Source organism: Aphelocoma coerulescens, chromosome 7, assembly GCF_041296385.1.
Source record: "Aphelocoma coerulescens isolate FSJ_1873_10779 chromosome 7, UR_Acoe_1.0, whole genome shotgun sequence".
Taxonomy (NCBI): domain Eukaryota; kingdom Metazoa; phylum Chordata; class Aves; order Passeriformes; family Corvidae; genus Aphelocoma; species Aphelocoma coerulescens.
In genome coordinates, this window is record NC_091021.1 from 26,227,871 (window position 1) to 26,246,430 (window position 18,560).

At 38.7% G+C, this 18,560-nt stretch overlaps 1 long non-coding RNA gene across 1 annotated transcript; it reads left to right on the plus strand.

Annotated features, from left to right (window-relative positions):
- Positions 1-1,351: 1,351 nt before the first annotated feature.
- LOC138113112 (uncharacterized) lies at positions 1,352-7,726 on the plus strand. Its single transcript, XR_011152002.1, has 3 exons — positions 1,352-1,395; positions 6,003-6,161; positions 6,472-7,726. It is a non-coding gene; the product is annotated as an uncharacterized lncRNA (long non-coding RNA).
- The last annotated feature ends 10,834 nt before the right edge of the window (positions 7,727-18,560 follow it).

Genomic DNA, 18,560 nt, shown 5'->3' on the forward strand with positions numbered 1-18,560 from the left:
CAAAGCACGAAAAAACCCCCTAAAAACACTTAGTTCAAACTTTAGCTTAATTTTGATTTAATTTTTGAGTTTTCATTATTAGACAAAGAGGGGAATTTTCCAGCCAGCACTATGATTACTTTGCAAGTTTTCTCTTCTAGCACTTTTAATTCAGTTACTCAGTCTTCAACTGTGTTATGAAAACTCAGAATTTTTAACAAAAACAATAGGGAAGGATGACTCTGCTACTGAAAAGATGGGAGGACACCAGGAATTTAGCTTCAGGCACAATGGAAACTAGATACTGGGAAAAACTGTGAAATGTACCCAATTAACTGGTCTGTAGGAAAGCCTCTTGTCTTGCCTTTTACAGGTGAAGCAATTGCATCTGTGGCAAGAAAGCTATTTCCCCTTAATGCAGGTGTGGCTTTTAAATTCTCCCATGATTCCTTTTCCTTCATTCAAGTTTCTGGGTAATGCTACTGAAGAAGACTTTGTGAATCCTATTATATAAAAATAAGGGAAAACACCCCAAAAAACCCAACAGCTTCTTCTTTCCTCTAAGTACTATTTACAGAAAAAGTTATATTATCAGAGCTGGTTTAGCTAGCTGCTTGCTTTACTGTCCAAGGAAGAAATACAGAGTATTCAAGTGAAATAACAATGGGAAGGAGTTTTGTTCCATGCAAGGTAATGGTATAAGGATTTGGAAAAATTAGGGCTGATCAAGTAAAAAAGGGTAGAAAAGTAAAGAAGCTGAATACTGGGGGAAAGGTGGTAAATAGATTTTTGGATGTGGTAGTTGATGTAAAAATGATTTGCTATATGGGAAAACTTCATTCCTTCAAAATCTTTAAATCCTTCTGTGAAACGTTATCAAGAAGCTGTGAAGCTTAAAGGAAAGGAGAAGGAATAGATCCTAGAAGCACAAAAAATCATTCTCAGGAAACATAAGCGTAGAAAATAAATTGTAACTTTTCAAAAAGAACAGTTCTGGAATGTCACCCTGGGAGCAAAAAGATTTTAAAATGAAATCTACATTCATAGACTTCTAGCTATTATCCTGTAAATGTAAAGATGAGTCTCAACTGAGTTCCTATTGCAAAGTCCCCAAAGCTTTTGTGCCTTGTTAATTACCTTGGCATCTTTGTATGCCTTTGGAATACAGCACTTAATGAGCAGATCATATGAGCAGCTGCCTTTTATTTAAGGCATGTGGTTGCAGATCAGATCTTAATTATGTTTCTGTATGAAAGAACAAACTACAAACAAGGTTATGCTTAAACAGCTTCTATGGGGGGTGGGAGTGGTATTCTGCAGCCTTTCTTAATGGACTTTCAGGTGATGTTGCTAACTTTTTGTTACTGTTTTCAGAACACCTGCATGTTTTCCTAAGGCCCAGGATCCTGGAGTCAGGTGAGACTATTCATGTCATTTCTCAGTGTAGAATGTGGATCATGCTAGGCTTGAATTGGCAGGTGTTGTTCCTGTTTGCTGGGAAAGATTGGCCTTCTTTTTATTACATTTCCTAAGTGAAAGTTTAATCTTTATTGGTTTGTAGGAGTTTGCTAAAATTTATGAGTGCTTTGGATATGAGCAGAACGTGTTGGATGGTTATAATCAGGCTCTTTATCATCAACAATTTATACCAGCTGATGACATACTGATTTTTCAGCTCCTCTCACTAATCAATGACTTAAGCAAAAGTGTGACCATTTTATTGGTTATTTGTTTTTTTAATAATTGTTGTGTGTTTTTTCAGTAACTTTTTAGAGTTGGCATTTAGGAATAGAAACATTGAGAGGACAGGATCAACAAAGGAGAGAAAAATGGATGAGTGAAAATCACTCAGAAGATGATTATTCCTCACCTCCAGGGAATCTGTGATCTATATTAAAGCCTTTGATTCTTAAATACAGAGTAACAATTAAATTTAAATAAATAAACCCAAGCTAAGTAAGTATGATTGAAATACTCTCTTTCATAAAACCTAATGTTCCTCAGGCATTTTGTAGCTGTCATTCAAGTCAAGTGACAATGTGGCTGTTCCAGAATATTTAACTCTCAGGCTGTATCACTGCAGATAGATTTTTTTTTGTTGCTTGGTTTTTGTTTTTGTTTTTGTTTTTTTTTTTGTTCATCTTTACTATGATCATTTAGTGCTGCCTTTTGAGATGTTATGTTTTTGTACAAAAAATACTATGGTAGGTACAGGAACCCCCACACAGGAAATAAAGTGAAACTGGAATGTGAAGGTTTATTAGGTCCTGTGGCAACTTCTCTTGCTAGTTTATAAAAATGGTTCTTTGCCCCACTTAAAAATGCATTTTTCCTTATTGTCTGCTTTTCTGGGAGGCAGATCACAGCTGTTCTCTTTAAACTGGGAGATCTTTGCAAAATTTCAGCAGCTGAGATCTGGCTGATATTCTTTCAATATCTTTGTTGAGGGAAGACACCCTTGTGCTCTCCCTGTGAGGTGGGAGGTATTGCTGGAACCAGCTCTCAGTGGTGCAATGTCAAATTCTCAAAATGTCAGATTTATTTGTGCGTGTGATGGTGTAATTTGGCTTCCTGCTGTGCAAATGAGAGGATTAATTTCCATAATATAGAAATTAACAGTGCAGTTGATATTTCTCTACCTCCCAGTACAAATTAGCAGCTGGGGATGACAGCAGCCAGCTTACCCTCCTTTTCATCCTCCTTCCAAAGAGCCATTGGTGAAGACGCTTGCCCCAGTTAAATAATACTGAATGCCAAATTGGTGTTATCTCCTCCTGCTTCATTTCAGTCTTTGATTGTCTGGCCCTGAAGCTTCCACTGTTTTCAACAAATCATGACTCTGACTGCCCTTTCCTGAGCAAAAGTAGAGAGGGTGCAGGGCTGCTCCCCCTGAGGCTGTGAATCCTGTGTGTTATACACAGGACAGTGAACCCAGTGCTGAAACAGACGGGCACGGTCCCCTCTGCAGACTCTGCTGAGGGGATGATATTTGGGGTCAGTCACATTTTAAGCCATCTGGAAGAAATTCTGCAAAGCCCTTGCCTCTGTTAGAGCCCTTGCAAATTCTTTTGGTGGATTTACAGGTGATTCAACAATATGATGTACTTAGCTGAGGACATAACAAATGCTTTGAGCTTCTGTGGGCTGTGGGGTAAAATCTTTTTACTGTGCAACAGGTCCTAGAATCATATCTGGAAACTCTTAAGTCATTCTGCTGCTGGGTCTTTTAGAAAAGCCTGAAGTGTTGTCTGTGAGCTGGTAGATATGGAATGTTAATGAAGAATATAAAGTTCAGTTTGGAAATTCAAACACATCAAGAGGCCGGTGGAAAGAAAGGAGACTTATGCTCTCCCACTTCTCTTTCTTCAGTCTCATCAGCTCTGGAATTTTACTCAACTGAGAAAGTAACAGTTTCTTCTGACATTTTTTGTAGTGACTTGCTTAAAGCAGATTACAGAATCTGGATTATTCTTTCTAAACTAGCAAAATACACAAATGGATTACAGAATCTTGTATGTGTCAGTAATTCTTCAAGAATACAGATAACCAAACATCTTTTTAGGACATAAAGGTATTTTGGGGCATATTCTCAACACACTGAGATGAGCTTGGGCTTCTCCACTGAAATAGAGGCATTTTTCCCAGGAGTTTCCCAAAGTGCGAAAACCATCTGTTTTTTACTTTTTAGCTCTTAATTGTTCCGTAAAACATCACAAGCTCTGCATTATGCCTGTCTATAAATAATCAAACCCAAAAGAGGTGTGAGAATTAAAGTACTAATATAAGTTAGCATCCCATACCCTGATAGAGTAACCACCTGGGATTCAATCCTGTTTGATGAAATAATAACTGAATACACAAGATTCAAGAAAATGCCCTCGTGATTTGATTTCTTCTTTGGCTGAGCATATCTGTGATGATATACAAATAAAAAGGAAATTCTGATTTTAAGCTCAGCTAGGAAAGAGATCAGCACAAATACAGGTAAGCTCTTATGTTGATCTGTCAGACTGTTTTTTCTTTTCCAAGTAGGAGTTAAATGAGGTATTATAAAATTGTTAGACAGAGGAAGACAGTGGTTCTTAGGGAACTTCTAAATTCATAGATTAGTGGAAGCAGGAACATGGACCTTCAAGCTTTTGCAGATTCTTTTACTCCAAGTTGTGACTCCCAGTTTCTAGACTTTCTGTACTTTTGTGAGAAGACAGATTATTTCCTGGTAGGAGCTGAGACCTTAAGCTGATCTTTTACATTATTTTCAAAGGTCTCTTGCAAGTTCCTATAAAGCTGACAGTGCTGGACACTGTGAAAAGCTGCAGGGTTATGATGACCTTGGGTCAGTCTGGGGTGGGAGACGGCAGTTCCTCTGAAATCACAGCACTTAGCAGGGCTACCAGTGGCTAATTGCTACCAATATAAGGCTCAATAAGTTGGGAGTGGTAGTGAGTGATGCTACACACTTGGAACCCAGAGTTCCCTGTTTGCTCCCGCTGGACTCACTAAATGTCTGAGAAAAGAAGGGCAAGACAAGGACGAGTTTAAAAATGATGCTGCTACATGCTTGATGCGTGTGGGTTTTTCAGTCTCTAACAATATAACATCCCCATCCAGGAATACTAATTTCTTCAGCACATACTTTGCCACTGAGTGCTTTTCATGGGCTGTTATAACTCATATGGCTGAAGGACACTATGAGTTTGGTTTTTCTAGATGGCTTTTAAAAATAAGCACACATTAAGAATAATTGGTTAACTACAGAAAATGTCAAATTTTCGTGATTGATATAATGGCATTGCATGCAATTTCCATCTTTTTATGAAATCATTATGGACTTGTTGCAAGGAATAAAAACAAATGTGCTTACATCTGCCTTAATATATGTGTATGATATTTATACAGTAATGTGTTCAGTAGGTACAGCCTTGAAAATTGCCACTGTGCTCAGGACTGCTATTACTGAATTCTGTCCTGTATGGTGATTCTTAATGGATGGAACTTGTGGAATGAGTCAGAAATACTTCCATGAATTAAAGGGATACATTTACTGTTATAGAGTGGGGTCATATTATTCATCAGACAGTACCTTGGCAAACAGAAATTTCTTGGTGAAAAACTTCACTTTGAGAATTTAAGTACATCAAACAGTTATGCTGAAGTTCTGATATCTGTTAATAATTATTTTTTAAAAATCTATTTGTTTTAAATGCATGGGTCATCTGCATAAGAACTATCTTAAACAAACAAACGGTTGTTCAGTCTAAATTGTCATACCAGTCTTATGTGCCATTGATGGAGAGAAGGAAAGAGTCAGTCCATCCTAAGATATGTCTTTGTCATTAATTGGTCTCTAGAGGCTCCTCTCTCTTTTCATTGATTGTGAACTCTTAAACTGCTTCACTTTCTCTGGAAAGCTGAACTTAACTGAGACAAATCTGCTGGTGAAGGAGCAGAAGTACTAACAAGTGGCATTGGTAGGGGTGGGAAAAATGAGCACTGCTATTCATTGTTATTCAAAAATAAAGCGGATTGGTTACAAAGAGCCAGTTGTAGGAAAATAGTACATCAGACTAAGGTGGGAAGCACTTCTGAATGAGGAGTTATTGAACCCAGGATGCCATGCACCCCAAAGTCTGTTCATACACAATGTATACCCATGGCTGTGCCCATGGAGAGCCCTGCAGAGTGATTGCTGTGTGCACTGTCACTCTGAGTTACTGTCTAGTCATGACTTTGTGCAATCACAGGGAAAAGCTGCATGTAGCTTGGAAACAGCATAACCACATTAGCAAGTGAGCCAGGCCAGTTCTGCCGTATAAATATTAATGATTCAGTGTGGCTGTACTGCAAAGAGCTCTTCTGTCTACACCTTTGGGTGGTTTGGGATGAAGCATACTCCAACTTTTCCTTTCTAATTCAAGTGTGGTATCAAGGAAAAGAAATAATTTTTCTTAAATAAATAATAATTATTATTATAATTATAATAAATAATAATTTATCTTTCTGTTCCTCTGGCTTCTTCACAGCAGTGCAGACAAGATTCCAAGAAGCACACGTCTGTAGCATCTCCATTCTCTTCAGTGGCAGTAGTGACTTTTGGCAACATTAATGGCACTGAAGGAAAAACTAGGGTGTTCAGCAAATCCAGACATTTGTCCTTGCCATAAAAGAAAAATACAGTTCAGGTAAATGTATAAATGGCTTTACCACCAGAGGAATGCAACAGGCATATATATATATAATGATGGGATGACATGAACTTGCTTAGAGAACCAGTAAGAATTAACTGGCCCTTGCTCAATTCCTCCACCCTCCCTAACAAATACCTGAGATTAGAAATATTTCTGGGTATCCTACAGCAAGTTGAATGAAATTTGGATTGTTGGTTGAGGATTTTTTTGGGTTCTTTTTTTTCTGGTGGTGTTTCTTTTTCTTAAGTGAGAGTTCTTCTACTTAACTTGCTCCCCTTATGATTCCGCTCAACTACCTGTGCAGATTCAAGCAACCACCTTGAGTGAAAAAGAGGACAGAAACCTGAGTCTGATGAAGTAGAACATCTTTCTCCTCCTAAAGCATGGTTAATCTTCCATATCCAGCCAGGTTTACACTTCCCTAGCCAGTTACTGTGCAAGTGTATTTATGCTAAGCTGCTGCTTGTACCCATATAAAGTTTAGATACCCCAGAATATCCTCCTGCTTCTCTGTCATAAATAAGCAGTGACTTAGCACAGCTCTTATTTTTAAGACTGTTTTGCCAAGTGTTACTCTGCCTTCCAGAGGGAAGGGTGTGCTTTCAGGCTGACTCAGTCATATGGGTTGTTTCTGAACCTGACATGATAAGAGAAAACAGCCCTTTGAGGCAGTACACCTTATTCCAGGGTGAGGTCTTTTACTCCATGAAGGTAAATCCAGAGCAACACAACTGGATTTTTCCATTCACATGGTCACAGAGCTGGGCAGGACCTCCTTCTGTACCTTTATTAATTTGGTGGCAAACACACTTATCAGAAGTCCTGCCCCTTTCTTTCCCAATGAACAGTTCTGTAATATTGGCATCAAATGAAACCTCTTTTCGCAGAAGGTATGAATAGATCTCCTCCCTTTAAAAGGGGTTGCCCTGGTAGGTTACACTGACTGCATCACACAAAGCCAGCAGAGAAAAGGTGAGAGAGATTCCACAGGCAAAACCAGGTGTTGTTTAGCTCATCTCAGAATAGGTATTTATCCAGTGATCTTTTACTGCAATGATTTACATTTTCATACCAGTGCTCTCTGAAATATCTAGTTGGTAAAAGGTGTTTGATATTCTTTTTTTCTGGTGTCAGATGATTTTTCTACCCTAAAGGCTTTCTACTGACATCTTCTGCAAAACTATGAGTTTTGATTATAAGATTTTTCTTTCCTATATAAACTGAGAAAAATTATTGTTTGAACTGTTTGAAGAAAATATTTTGAAAACCTTGTTTTGATTCAAGTGCTTTTTACTTTTATTGTACTTATTTTATGAGATGCTCATAGGTAAGACGTTTTTGTATGCTTTAGCAAGGCTTGTTATAATTGCTGATAAGAATACAACATCATAGCTTACCAGCAGGCTGAGAAACCTCACTAGGAAATGGAGTCTCAGATATGCATATATATCAGTGTACACATGCAAGCAATTTTTGGCTGGAAACCTAGAAATTTGCAATATACTGTAGAGAATTAGGTCTTTTTCAAATTGCCTTGAAAATATCTGTGAAGGCTTTGGAAAACTTTTAGATTAAAATATGGTATGAGAGGCAAGAAATCTAGCCTAGTACCTTTCTTCTTAGCCTGAAAGGCATGAGAAATGTGTTTTTACAGCTATAGGATAACAATACTCTCCTTTTCAATCCCTAATAGTCTCTGGTGCCAGTATCAAAAATCAATTTCCTCTGGAGGACCAGCTTGGGCAGACCTGGGAATCAATGCTTTAAATGAAGGGGTGGGGGGTGCAGTTTGCTCTATTTGTTTCTCAGCTTTGCATTTTGAATGTCATCTGCACTGCTATTCTCTATTCCTAGAAAACAAATAATAAGTTTTGAAAGAAGGGGTGATGCTTTTTATATGAATATAATAATATAAAGTTAGAAATTATTTTAATAAGTGTTCAACAGTCTGTCTCCTGTGGGATGTACATAGTTCCTACTATCATACAAAATGTATTCTGTGGGCAGGATGGGCACTACATTCCTTTTTATACATGTTTTGGTTTGAAATGCAATCTACAGATCAAGCCAAATAAGGCTAACAGAGTGTATCAGAACTGCACTGCTTAGGTTACAGATTAGGCCTTTAGTTTGTATAACACCTCTGCTCCTCTTTTTCTCATAAGAGCCAGCTTTAAACCTGACAATACCATGTTGAGAATCACCAGGTGGAGTTATTGCACACATTTGAGAGATTATTTTTCTGACTACATAAGCATTGTTAAAAGACATGGTTACATCAGTTTTCATTTTGTGAATTAATTTCTGACTGTAGGGTGCATCATAAATCATGGAGGATGTTATTTCCTGTTCTTATGCTCCCCATTTAAAATCTTTTCTCTTACTCCCTGGGAAGTAAACTGCTATATCTGGTCCTACTGCCTTAAGACATCTGTCTGCATGTTTATCTTCTCTGTTTTAGGATTGTGTATACAAGGTAAGTAAACATTTGGCACCATATATAAACCTGAACTGTGCATCGGACAAGTTTGTAAAGGTGAGGAAATAATGCAAGTAAAGGATGAAGTAAGTGTGTTACTGTTGGGTAAATCTGAGTCATTCCTGAGTGTGGAAAAGGAGTCAAAATGAATAAGGATCAGGGGAAGTTGCTTTTTAGATGCTGCAGGAGAGCAGAATCGTGCAGAGATAAGGAAACCGAAGAAAAGGCATGATGGTTGTACACAATACAGGTGAGAAAAACGCTGAGAGCCTTGGGTGTAGGGCAGACAAGCAGGTACAAAACACATTTGCAGGGAGAGTTCTGACCTCGGTAGGGCTCATTCTGACTGCAGTGGCAGTAGTGCAGCATGGGTGAGAATGACAGATGTCTGTCACCATCAGGCTCCCTGCTGGAGCTTGCAGGGGCTGCATGTATCCCAATCTAATGAAGGCATATTGATTAATTTGGAATCTGCATGCATGGTTATAGCTATTCGGTCTTAATGTCAGTGAGATGATGTGAATACTTACTTTAAATGTTAAAATATTCTTTAGATTGTAATCACATGTTTCCTTTGCTCTTTGGAGTCAATCCACTGAGATCTCTGACTCATAGACAGAGTGATCTTTCAAAGTCAAGCTGGCATTTGAACAGCACTTAATATCTGCCCCCAAAAATCTAGACTAAATATCCATTAAATGAAGGCACTTAACATTGCACTCTAAACTGGGGTAACAGCTACAAACACTTAAGTAATCATTTAAGAATTAGGGAGCAATTAAGAGGAATTAACTGATTGCTTTCTGAGGTATTGTGGGGTAATTAGGATGTCAGTCCACCTTGCAAATAAGAGCATAACAAATTAATGAACTCAAATCAAGAAGATCAAAGTATAAGTAACTTCCACTGAAGAGCTTAGCACTGGATATGCTACCTCTAAAGCTCAGGTGTGCTTTGCTTTACACCACACAGAATGCCCTATATCTTACTGAAATAAAATAAGAGATGCTAATTTTTCCTGTAGCATGCTGAGTTAGAGACATACTGGATGTTGCTGTTTCTGAAATACAAGCCTGTTACTGAACCTTAAACTGTAAGACCTGAGAGGAAATAATTCTGTATGGCACTTGCCCTACTGGCTTGATGGACACAAAAAAAAAAGGATAATATGCCCTAAGAAACACTTGAGGACTTGTTTCCCACTCTGCTCTTTTAACACTGATGTTTGTGCATCTTTCCCCTCTTCTCTTTGTGCTTTTCTCAGATGATGTTTCATTGTCCTTCTGTTGTTAAAATGATATTGCAAGAGATTACCTATTGTGAAGCTAGAGATAGAAATATTGCCACTGGCTTCTGTCACCCTTCTAGGAGTTAAGGTTATTGAAATAAAGATTAAGGGCGGGGGGAGAAGAGGGTAATGGGGTAGAGAAAACAGCTAACTGGAAAAGATGACAGCCCTCTGTCTAGGAAGGTTCTCTGAGAATCCAAGGGAGGTGCTAATCAAATAAGTGATTATTGTCCCTTTTGTAACATGAGTGTCTGTATATAATTAGGTGAACAAGCTGGCAAATCTCTTAGAAGGGATGTCGTGGGATCTGAATCATCATTAATGATCTTTCACATTATTGGTATGAATGCAAGGAATGTTAATATCCCTGCCTGTTTACCTTCCAATAGATGTACATTTTCTAGCTGCAACTTGTAGATGTGGAAAGGAGAAGAAACTTCTGTTAATTCCTCTGAAGAATTCACTGTGCTGATATAATTTCACTAGGAAATTTTTTGATTTCTTGCTTGGATGTAGGAGTGCAATAGAATGCCTATGGTCTCCCTGCATTTTATTAGAGGTTTTTGCTACAATTGTTTTTCACTTTTAAGGGAGAAGAAGATTGCTCTAAAACCATCAATTTAGTGAATCTGCATTCCTATATTCTGCTTTTTTCTATGAAATTCCCTGGGAGTGAGAGATGCTTTGCTAAAAAGTGAAGAGGTACATGTGATGTATGAAGAAATACAAATACAAATATTTCCAAAGATCTCACATTTATGAATTTGATTGTGTTTTATTGATACTAGTATTATGCCCAATAAGGACATTTCTCTGCCCTTTGTGTTGCCATGGTTTGCTATTTACAGCAATGGTGTGCCCATTCCATGTAGTGTCCAAAAGGGTGGATGTAACTGGGTACTGTCACACTTGATCAGACCCAAGGCCTCTAACACTCATCTTCTGGAACCAGCAGTTATGGGCATAATAACTTATAGAAGCTACACAATTTTCATCCTGACTATTTCTTATATGTGCTTATTGAAAAACCCCATCGGTCCCTAGGTAAATAAAGACCAGGTTTAGCTTAGTTGTTTCAGATCTCTTGCTCCTAAGATTTGCTTCTTTCTACCACTAATGATTGGAAGTCTTAGAAACCTTTATGAATGTGCAGTTACTCTAGGAAGCCTTCCAATCACTTTTGCCAGCTGATATCCTGTGGCAGTGAGGTTTATAGTCCTGTGGAAATTTTTTAACAGCCTTGCAGACACCAAGATCTTAGCTATCTTAGATTTGGAATTCTATTCTTCTTTTCTCATAATACAAAGTTTGAGGTGACTGATTATTCTTTCATGGCTTTTTTGATTACACTTTCTCTTATATGTCTCTTTTCTATAATAAATGTCCTCAACACTTAAATTCTTTGTTCATATAAGAGTGCTTTCCAGGCTGCTGTTTCCTTTCCTTTCCAAATCCTTTCTAATGCTGCTGTGTCACTTGGGAATAGAGCAAATAGAGCAGTGCAGATGTAATAGATGAGGCGATACTATTTTTTATTCAATCATTCCTCATTTAGTACATCCAACATACCAGCTAATAGGCCAAAGAAGACTTGCCTAAAAGACAAGGTCAAAGTAATGAAATACCATAAAAGTAACACCATTCATGAAATTTCAATTTGGAAAAGGATCATAAGTGGATTATCTGGAGTACGAAAAGTTTGAGTATGGTGACACAAGCAGCTCCTGGTACTCCTAGCCTGTGTACTCCTAGGAGGCAGTGATCAGCAGGTCTGTTCTTGTAGACTTTTCTACTTTTGAAGGACAAAAAATCAGTAAAATTTAGATTTCTGATTTGGGATTATGATTTCAATGGATATGACACATGCCTAACAATTGCCTCTAACTTTGATCTCTAAATAGACTGGGGCTCTGCAGCGGCTTTCAAAGCTTGTAGGGTTCTGTTCACGTGTGGTACCATCTTGTGTGTATCATGTATGAATGAGCAATGGTGGGAGTTTTGTACAATGAGCACAATTAATGATTTGCGAGGTCAGAATGATCTCAGAAAAATTTCATCAGTTGGCACCAACCTCACTATGGATTGGTGTCCTACCTGACCCATCTTACCTGAACTCAGGAATCAATATTAGCCCAGCCAAATGCTGCTTTTGCTTTACTGGGAACAAGATGAAGTAGTTTCCCGCCACGACCTCTCATATCTCTGTGTTTTCAGCTAGGCTTAAATTTCACATTTAAGTTTGAGAAATACAGTGTTTTTGTGAAGCACTCTTTTCTACCTGGGACCCAATGACGTGTTCTAGGGGTCTCTGTATGTAACAAAGTTAAGCCTGTTGCCAGTTGTCTTGGGGTGACTTTATGATCTGTATCCCCTATCGCTGCTCTATGCCCAGAAATTAATTTTGTGTCTTTCTGTGCCTTTAAACTGAGCCTGGACAGGGGAGAGGAAAAAAAAGTGAGCAAACTTTTCAAAGCAGTTGTTCAAGGACACAGATACACATACTCCTCTGCATCCTGCTGCAGCAGCAAGAGCAGGGGAAGCAGCCTTCTTGCCTTTCAGCCAGCTTTTGGCTCCTTTTCTCCAGAGGGAGATGGAGAGTTGAAGTTTGTTTTCCTGGGACTTTGTTTTTTCCCTTCTTCTCTTCTGGACTGTTTCTACATCAGAACACATAGGGAGAATTTTCCACCAAGGCCCCAGAGGTGGGCCCACACCGACCCAGCTCTGAGGAGAAGGAGAGAGACCACACCTATAGAAGGACACTGAAATCTTCCCAGGTTTCTCTCCACAGCAAGGGGTTTTATTATTTAGCATTATTATCCTTTTCCTGTGTGTTTGTTTAATAAATAGTTTTTTATCTCTTTCACTTTCCTCTGAGGAAAATGTCTTTTTTCTCAAACCTGGTGGGCGAGGGCTGGCTGTAACCTGCCTTCTATCAGAGGATATTTTCCTCCAAATTTGTCCAAACCGGCACACCAGTGAAGTTAAATTAGCAATGTAATACCCTGCACAGAGGATGTAAATTAAAAAATGTTGAAAACTACTTCAGTCTAGTAAACAACTATTGGTGAGTTCCACACCTGGCTTTTGTGATCACACAGAAACTACTTCTAGTTTTCCTGAACAGTTTGAAGAGGCTTTCTTTTGTTGTCTTGTTATAATTGTACAGTGAAACAACCTTGAGAAACCAAAGGGGAACATCTAAATATAATGCAGTGCCTTTATTTCTGTGCCATACTCTCATATCTTAAAAAAGTAGTCAGTCTCTGCTGATAGAAAAGAAAAAAATATCAGTAGATCATTAAACTCAAGGCCAAAAAGTAATCAGTGAATGTGGGTTGCCATTTCACATGCATTAGGATGTTAACAGAGAGCAAAGAATGTCAGCCTTGAGTCTTGAATTGTATGGAAGGGAATCTTCCCATTTTTCAGAGGTTTGACAGGACAGTACAAAAGGCACTAGCAGTGAAAACTCTCTTTTAGGCTTTCCTTCATCAGGAGGAAAAATGTTTTTTCTCCTGGGGAGGAAAGATTGGTACTAAAACTAAAATAAACTAAACTAAATGTGAATGACCACAAATGGCCCTAGTCTTATAGTAAAAATTACATAAAGAAAGGGAGCTGTTTGTGATATCCAGAAGTAGGTATATCAGTAATGTGTCAAGAGCAATAAGATGGTTTCAGGAATCAGAATGCAATAAGATGAAACAGAATCATTCTGCTCCCTTCTGCTGAGAAGGAAAGTTATTCATCTGGTTACTCTAATATGAAGAAAGTTTGGCATTCCCTATATGCAGTGGAGTGGGAAGCAGAGCAGCTATAGGAGTCGTTTGTAGAGTGCAGAATTTCTCTACAGCTCTTTATAAAATCTGTGTCTAAAAGCCTACTTTTACATTGCAAGCTGAACCATCTTGGGTCAGCCAATGGCAACTAAAAATCCCCACTCTGAAGAAGGAGTGCAGCTCATGACAGTAATCTCTGCCCTCATACTGGCAGGAATGTTTGCCCAGAATTACAGAGACATTCAGTGGTCTCTGCCACAGTCTGTGCTATTTATGAGGTACTTGTCGATGCAAGCTGTGCAGAATTTATTGTGAGATGCCTGTGATGTCATGCAAACCATTCTGTGGGTTTACATGCTCGAGTGTTCCACTAATTCATTGAAACCTCTGTTTACATAAGAATCTTCAGGGCCTGTCCTATGAACAGTGAATTCTGATGTAGGATGTCCTGTGCATCAGCTTACACAACCTGATAGACTCTAGACATGTGGTGAGATAGTGTCCCTGTGGACAGGGAAAATGATTCATCATTCATTTGAGCCCCATTCTTGTAACATGGATGTATCTGATTTGTGTCCCTTGTCTCCATAAACTCAGTCCTGAGTGACTGAAATTGGTCGTAGTTGGAGGGGAAATAGACTAGCAGGAACTATAATGGCAATGAAAATGTGCTCAAGAGAAAGCTTAAATGTCTGCCTTCTAAATTAATATTTTGTCACTAAATAAACAATAATTGCCAAACCAGCTGGACCCATTTAACAACACCCCTCCCCAGCTAGAATCAGTAAAGGCATATGGTTGTCAGACAGCCAAGCTAATTGTCTGTGGTTCTGTTCATATTCAGATTCTGGCATGTCCTGTTCATGTAGTGCTTGCCTCAAGCTATTTACCCCTGGGCCAAATTGCCCTCCACCCATCTGATCAATCTGATTGATCTGGGCTTTGTATTGGACTAAAGGTTCATGGGATTAGAGGTGTCTGTGTGACACACCACTGCATGATGTAGATGGATATCTGCACTCTGGTCCAGTACTTTCACCCTCTGTTATCCAATTCCTCTGTTGAGCAGCCCAGCTGGAGCTCTGGGGACAGCTATTCATGGATGCAGTGGCAATGGACTGAGTGTGCAAACTGTATTGCAAAGACATTAGAAATTATTTGGCCTCCAAAAGCCACTGTCCGAAACCCTGATGGGGAGTGAGTAAATGCTCCCTGCAGATTTATTCCATTAATTACTAGGTGAAGACAAAGCTGTCAACAATGATATCTCCTTCCCAATTAAGCTCACTATTACAGTTCATAAATCACAGCATGCCTTCCCTGTGGGGAAAGAAAACTTGCAGTTTCTGAAAATGCTCATAAACACAGTGTGTAGGAAATAGTTATGTTTTTTTAACCAAGCACATTCCATCATATTGCCTTAATATTGAATCATGACTAAGGCTATTAAAGAGACCAGGCACTTGTGTTACACTTGAGGGCCAGGTGAAGGTCTGCTGAAACTTTTTCTCTCACAGAAGATTGCTGATCATTTTGATTAGTATTGTCTTCTAGCCCTTTCCCACCAAGTCACAAAGAACAGGACTACAGGGACATCTATTCCCTTGTTCCAATGCAGTATCAACTCCACTGGTGTCTGTCTTCGTAAAGGCACACAGTGACAGGGCTGCCTACACCTTTCCCTGGGAACTGATTCCAGTGCTTTGCTACTATAATTCAGAAATCTTCTGTTTCCGACTGTGTTGATTCCTTCATGCTACAGTATAAGCTTATTGCTTCTTATCTTGGACTCTTTCAGTTGGAATTCATCATAGAAGATTTGGGTTTTTAGGTGTTCTTTGCTTGATTTTGTTTGTTTGCTTGCTTGTTTCTCATGTAAGGAAAATTACATGAGAACTGTGGGACTGCCAGTCTTTTGCACATTGGTACATGACAGGATGGTTCAGTTTTAAGGTGAGAGGAAGCACCCCTGGACTGGGCATGGGATGAATAGAATCCAGATTTGCTTTGCTGTGTCCCTGGAAATGGAGGACTCCCATGTTCATTAACAGCTAGTGGTTGCTTCCAGGACATCCAGTAGTAGAAAATTAGCAGCATTTTTGTCTCTAGAAGTGATCTTCTGATGAGGTCTGCTTCCCTTACAAGCTGTTTAAGCACAAATAAAAGAGTAGGACCTGTAGTGAACGCTTGAAATCCTCTGTAGGCACCACAAGAGTGGATAGAGCACATTGACATTACTGACAGGGACTTGATATATTAACTGAGTCAATGAAGAATAAAGATATTCTTATTTGAAGCACAAGTCTGTCTACAAATGACCCCACAATACTCTTTAAAAGAAAGAATCCTTTATGAAGCTGTCATCATTCAGGGAATCAATGCTCAAAGATCAGAGTTGCTATCCTCTAGAAATGCCCTCTAAAGAATTAAATTGGAGACTGCGAGGGCAGGATTTTATCTTCTGATCTATGTGTGTGGTAAATTGTTTTGCTTAGGTACACAAGCTTTAAAAATCTAATTAAATGCTACAGTCATCAAAGTCTTGGGACAGTGATGGGTGTTGACCCTTCTTTAAAAGAAATGTTAAGACAGGGATTGTTCACTAGTGGGGAGTTTCAAAGACAATAAATCAACACCTTTGACCTCACTGTCTGGCATTTTTCATGGAAGCAGCTCTGAAATCTGATGTAAGAGCTGAGATTGCTTTTCAGAAAAATGTGTGTAATTATGTGTGTAAGTACTAGTTTTCTGACATATTCTATTGTTCTTTATTTTTAAAATATTTCACTCTTTTGAAAATTAATTTTGAGCACTAGCCATACAAATAGCCTGCCATATTTGAGAGGGCTGTGAGGAAAAAGCAAATCTGGTTGAAGGCAGGAATGATAAGCTAAATCTGTTGCAATGAAGAATTATGCTGTGATTAATGAATGTGTATCTATTCAGGACATGTTTTGGGAATCATCAATATTTAAGTTTGAATGTATTAAACCATTGCAGTCACATTTGAGGTGGATCTGTATTAGAGAGATGCTGCTTGTTTTGGTCACATTTTCCTACTCTTCTCTTTGGTTACTGTTCTTTCTTCCTTTCAGTGATAGGCTTGTGTATTGTTTTTTGCTAGCTCCAAACCATGCTGTTTGTAGCTTGGTTCCCTCCTTTCCAGTGTGTTGAGATGGTGTTCTCCAGCAGGAGCCTGCCTGATAGCTCCAGGATTTTCTCTTGACTGTTTCTGTTGTTATTTCTTGTCTTCAAGTACTGTGGCAGCATTTCCATATCCCAGACTGTTGGGACCCTACTGTGCTGGGCCCTTTATGTGCAAGCAGAGCAGGGAGGAGAGGAATCCTGCCTTGGGAAGTTTAGATGAAATACTGAAGGAAAGCCTGACAAAGAACATAATGGCATAAATTTCCAGCAACTGTACTTGGTACAACACTGGGACAACATTGTGAAGAATAGCAGTGGTAGTTACTGAGAGTGTCAATAGATTTGGAACTATCCTGGCTGATCATGATTTTTTCTGGTTTCTTCATAAAGTTGGTGAAGTTCCAGGTTTCACTGCCTGTTTGCTAGCAGCCCTACTCCTGTTCTGTATCAATCCCAGTCGCTTCGTGGGTAGCTGATAGCTACTAATTGCTGTAGTTGTTTGGATCACTTGAGGATGTTAAAGGAGTTGTGTGCTCCTGGAGATGATTTAAAACCAACAAAGTAAAACATTAACTAAATTAAACTCAACAAAGATAAAAACAGTGATGGAGAGAAAGAGGCTGCTCAGCAGGGCATCTTGATTTGTGTGTGTATTATTAGTGCGTGCCTAATTACTTATGCCCTTAACTTTGTCCTTAACTTGAGAAAATTACAATAGCTACTAGAAGATTGCTAGCAACAAAGAAAGTTCACGTTTCAGCCTGAGTCCCTGCACAATGTTGCTTTCGAAAAGAGAGTGAAGAAAAAAACCCCTAACATATTTTAGGCAAAAAGGGTGAGAACAGTCTCTCTTTCCAGCTATAAAGAATATATATATATATGTATTTATATATATGTATAGATATAATTTGCAGCTCCTAAATAGTTCTGAGCAGAACATACAAGAAATTTTAGCAGAAAGCTAGGCAATCTGCTATGGCTTATACAGCAAATCCCTGACTGGTGCTGCACTAAGGATATTGACACACATTTGCATGTGTGAAAGTTGATTTTTTTTAATGTGATATCCATAGCAGGTTGCTTATGTGGGTAAAAGTAACTTTTGGGGGACAAAGTAAGATAATATAGATGAGAGGATGGAGCAGAAGACAGGGAACTTAGCCCTCCCAGTGAAGGATTATTTAGCAATCTCCAGTCACTTGGCTTTACTCTCAGCGGTCAAAAGATCGTTCCTGTTCATTCAAATTTTAATGATAGAAGCATAGTTTGATGCTTTTCCTCATTCTGAGACTGCAAATGAATGTGACTGTTGCTATTGAAAATACCTTGAGGTGCTGAAATGAGCTCTATAAAGTGTTGTTTTATGTCTCGTAATACTCACCAGAAGAGGATCTGAATTTCAATGCATTTTTAGAGGACTTGTTGATCAATTTGCTCTAACACTGCCTCCAGAATCTGATGATACATCAGTACAAATATGGGCAGGAGGATGCTATGGCAGATGCAAATAGAGATGACTATATTTGTAATTTTGAATCTGGTCTTTAGTGACATTCATAAACAAGGACCTAAGCTTCTGAAAACATATTTTGGATAATATTAAGAAGATTTTCTACTGTGGCCATAAGAAAATTATTAGGGAGGGAGGAATTTTTTTGACATCTTTAACCCATTGAGTGAAAGGTTAAACTGAATAGATT